The following is a 4,997-nucleotide window of genomic DNA, read 5'->3' as shown; positions in this document are numbered from 1 at the left end:
TCAAGGAGATTTTCACTCTCGGTCCTGTGTTCCTACACAACATGTTCCCCTTAGAGAGATTCATGGGAGTCCTGAAGAAATATGTTCACAACCGTGCTCGCCCAGAAGGAAGCATCGCCAAGGGCTATGGAACAGAAGAGGTCATTGAGTTATGTGTTGACTTTATTCCCGACCTTGACTCGATTGGTGTTCCTAAATCGAGACATGAAGGGAGACTAAGCGGAAAGGGGACACTAGGGAGGAAAACATATATTGGTACGGATGATGATTATTTCAATAAAGCGCACTACACAGTTCTACAGAACTCCTCTTTGGTAGATCCGTATATTGAGACACACAAGGATCTCTTACGATCCGAGTTTCCAGGGAAGACTGAAGCTTGGATTACGCGTAAACACATGGAAACTTTCGGCGATTGGTTGCGAAAAAAATGTCAAGGTGATGAGAGCATCCATGAGCAACTGTATTTATTGGCTATGCAACCATCATGGCATATCATCACATACAAAGGGTACGAGATAAATGGGAACATATTCTACACAGTAGACCAAGATAAAAGGAGTACCAACCAAAACAGTATTGTCCGCATAGATGCCACAGACCCGAATGGGAATAAGCAGACATATTATGGACGCATAGATGAAATATGGGAACTAGAATATGCACCTACTTTGAAGATCCCATTGTTCAAGTGCCAATGGGTCAAGGTGACCGGAGGCAGGGTAACAGTAGACAACGAGTATAGAATGACAACAGTAGACCTTAGTAATATTGGGTACAAAGACGAACCATTCGTCCTTGCCAAGGATGTGAATCAGGTGTTCTATGTCAATGATATGTCTACCAAACCAAAAAGAGGAAAAAACGATAATGACTCAACCAAAGAGCCAAAGCGCCACATAGTTCTTTCAGGGAAAAGAGTCATCGTGGGAATTGAGGACAAGTCAGACATGTCAGAAGATTATGAAAAGGATGACCGAATTCCGCCATTCAAAGTGAACAAAGACCCTAGCATCTTGGTAAATGATGAGGACACTACATGGTTACGACGCGATCATAACCAAGGGACATACGTAAAGAAGAAGTTCACTGCTGTGCCCACTTGATGATATAGTGATTTAATGTAGTGTGTGTTTGAGATATTATGTAATAATTGTGAATTCAGATGTTTATTATGTCATGTTTCAAATTAAATCAATGTTTGATTTGGTGGGATTTCTCTCTCAAAAAGGTAAATTAGGATATTGAGTGATGAAAAATTAAAATATTAACGTTAAAATGATGTGAAAACAAATTTCCTGTCCAAAACCAATAGTTTTAATAATTTTAATTAAACATTACATTTTTGCATTAACAAAATAATAAATATTAGTTACATTATGTTTTATAATTGTAACAAAAAATAAAAAAAGTTAGGTTATAGATTTTTCCTATGTGTAATAAAGAAAAAGAAAATCCATATTTTTAACAAAATAATTTTATGCCTTTTATTTAATTTACTATGTATTTAACAAAAACTATTGCATTTCTATTGTATTTAACAAGACTATTGCTTAAAACAGGCGGGAAACGAAACTGCAGGCCACCTTTACTCCCGGGTGGGAAGCCCACCCGGGAGTAAAGGTGGGCTACAGTTTCGTGGCCCGCCAAAAAAACCCTTTACTCCCGGTGCATGTTACCAACCGGGAGTAAAGGTTACTCCCGGTTGGTAATACGCACCGGGAGTAAAGGTACCTTTACTCCCGGTTGGTAATACACACCGGGGGTAAAGGACCTTTACTCCCGGTGGGGGGATGGCACCGGGAGTAAAGGGGTATGGCCTATATATACCAAGGCCATCTTCTTCCTTGCGTTCTTCGCCGATTCCTCTCCCCTGCGCCCACGCCACACCGAGGACGCCGCCGCTACCCCACCCGACGCCGGTCGTCACCACCGCCTCACGCGCGTCCGCGGTCCCCACGCCACCCCACGCGCCGACGACCTCGCTGCTGCTGCCCACCCTGGCCCAACGCGTGCCAGCCGCTGCTTGGTAAGTTTTGGTAAGTTAATTTCGTCATTAGCGTCGACGACCTCGCTGCTGATGCGATCTTGAATGTGTTTCGTCATTAGCGCTGATGACCTCGCTGTGGATGCGATCTTGAATGTGTTTCGTCATTAGCGCCGACGACCTCGCCAGCCACTGCTTGGTGTTGTAAAAATGTGTACCACGCGCCGACGACCTCGCTGCTGATGCGATCTTGAATGTGTTTCGTCATTAGCGCCGACGACCTCGCCAGCCGCTGCTTGGTGTTGTAAAAATGTGTACCGCGCGCCGACGACCTCGCTGCTCTGCTGCTGCTGATACGACCTCGCTGCTTGGATGTGTACTGTGTTGTAAAAATGTTAAGTTCGTCGTCCACGAGTGTGCACAAGCAGCTGTTGTCGGCCACCAGGCCATTCCTTAACGACGACGACAAGCGTAGTCTTCATCATTAGCGCGCGTAACCGACGCGTGTCATCCAGCGACACCAACGAAAACGGCAAATTAAGCGTACGACGATACAGTGGCTAGTCACCATTTATCTTTAAAAATAGTTACAGATATTACGATTGATGTTTCAAGTTACCACCATAAATCGATTTATAAAGACGCTTGGTATATCACCCTGAAATCGATTTGTAGACATAGTTGGTAATAATGTGACCGGTCTCAAAAAGAAATACAACGCAATGAAGTTCATAACCCTTTCAAGTTAGATTAAGAACTTTCTATTGAAGTTGTTGAGCTAGAAGACATGTACAACCTTTACTTGATGATATTTTCAATTAAAATAGTATATGGCCCCAAAATTATGCTTTAAATTTTTTAGTTTTTCAAATTCAATTTTAAAATGTACATTCTTGCTGTGATACCGAATAGATCTGAAACGTAGAAATTTGTTCTCCTAAACTGAAAACATTTCTCTTTTGAAAGTAGAACATTGTTTCATGAATCTAGAACATTGCCTTTGCTCAATACAAGAATTTTTTCTATCTTCATAGATCAATGTTTGTTAACGAAATTTTATCCAAATATATTCATGTAGGGTCTTTTTTTTGAAGGATTTGTTGTAGGATATATAATGGTCAAATAGGAACTCAATTTGGATACCCAGTTTGTAAACTAAGCGTTTTTTAGTTTATAAAAAATATCACATGTGATGATGTAAGCAGTTTTGGTTGGACTTGCATGCATGGCTAAAGACAATTTGGGCCACAAGAAAGAAAAGTCCAAAAAGAAGATAAATTCTTATCATTTCGGAAATAGTAATGGTTATATTAGCAATAAGACACATATACTTACATTTCATAATGACTTATACTTACATTATCAGCATAGAATTTATGTATACGGCGGAGCACCGCCGCCCTCGTTCACCCATGTGTACAGACATATATATGGCGGAGTGGAGCACCGCCACTCTTGTCACACCGCCCTCTCTCGTGGCCTAGTCGATCAACATTCGTATTATCATTATCGTTAACGCTAAACAATCACACCAGGGCGAACCGCGCTGTTGATGTCACCGACGTGGTTTGCCCTAGTCACCGACGCAATTCACCCTTGGCCGTTTATGTATAGCCCTAATTCGCCCTAGTACCGACACAGTTCACCCTAGTGTGGCGAATTGCGTCCGTGACCGAGGGGCAAGATTTAATAATGCATATTGTTCGTAGATTTTATGCATGTAAGCAAAGATTTGACGTACTATATATTGGTTTTGTTTTTTGAAGCTAGATGGCCGACCCGAGAAACATGGATGAGGAGGAGTTGATGATGAATTTGATCAACACTGGCACTCAAGTTGCCGGCGATGATGGTGCTAAAAATAACGTGCAAGAGGATGCAGATAACGGGAGTCAGTACTTAGCTCTTGAACAAAATGAGCAACAACATATTGGCCAAGTATATATTTTTTATTATTAGCTATATATATTATCATATGTCTTATGTGTGCTCATGACATTAAAAATAATGTTTATGTTTTGTAGCCCTCTGGATCGACATCAACAACTACAACGAAGAGTAAAAATGTTCGAGGTCCCAAAAAGCCATTGGAGGGCCGCTTCATCATCTCGGAGTTCAATGTGGATACAGGAGAATCGGGGGGCCGAATAAAATGAAATTTGTGCATCACTGTGGTTACCTTGTACGGGTCCGGCTCCCGATTAGTACCTGTGAATGGAAGAAGAAGACCAATGCTCCTCATATCAGTTTTGTCTCCGATCATGACAAGATGTTAATTTGGAAAGATGTCTTGGTACATTTCACGCTCCAAACAGATGGTTATGATGATATAATTGATGGTGATGAATTGAAGGAGCGAGTTAGGGATTGGGCAATGAAGAAGATGGCCACCCAGTTTCAGACTTGGAAGAAACACCTATACACGACGTATGTCAAGAAGAACATAGCACCAGATTTTACTGTCCCAGGCCTGATCTCAAAGCAGAGGCCCTATTGGGATGAGTTTGTACAGTACAAGACTTCGGAAGAGGGTGTGAGTCGGGTGATAAAGAACCAACATAATGCCCAGCAAGAAGCAGCAAAAAGATTGTTTTATGCTCAGAGAGCTACTGCTAGTGGTGCGTTCAGGCCCAACAGAGAGAAGGATGAGCTGACATACGCCATCGGGACTATTGAACATGGTGGCCGAACTAGAGGCAAAGGAAGTGTCTCGTGGGAGCATGGATTCCCTTAGGACAGACCTTCCTACAGAAGCCGCCAGAGAAAGAAGGAAGAAGAGGCACAGCAGCTCCAGAGGTTGGAGGAAGCGGTGCGTGAAGCACAGGAGCGGGAAAAAAACCTTGAAGCGAGAATGCAGGAGGAAATCAGAAGGCAAGTGCAAATAGCAGTGAGTGCAAGCAAGCAAGCATCAAAGCCAGGAATCAACATTAGCCAATCTGTTCAGTTGAAAAGCAGCTGCGCTTCCACGGAGATACCAAATCAAGGGGACACAGGACTACGCTTCCCTGTG

Source organism: Miscanthus floridulus, chromosome 9 (genome assembly GCF_019320115.1).
Source record: "Miscanthus floridulus cultivar M001 chromosome 9, ASM1932011v1, whole genome shotgun sequence".
Classification (NCBI taxonomy): domain Eukaryota; kingdom Viridiplantae; phylum Streptophyta; class Magnoliopsida; order Poales; family Poaceae; genus Miscanthus; species Miscanthus floridulus.
This window is presented reverse-complemented; position numbering follows the sequence as displayed.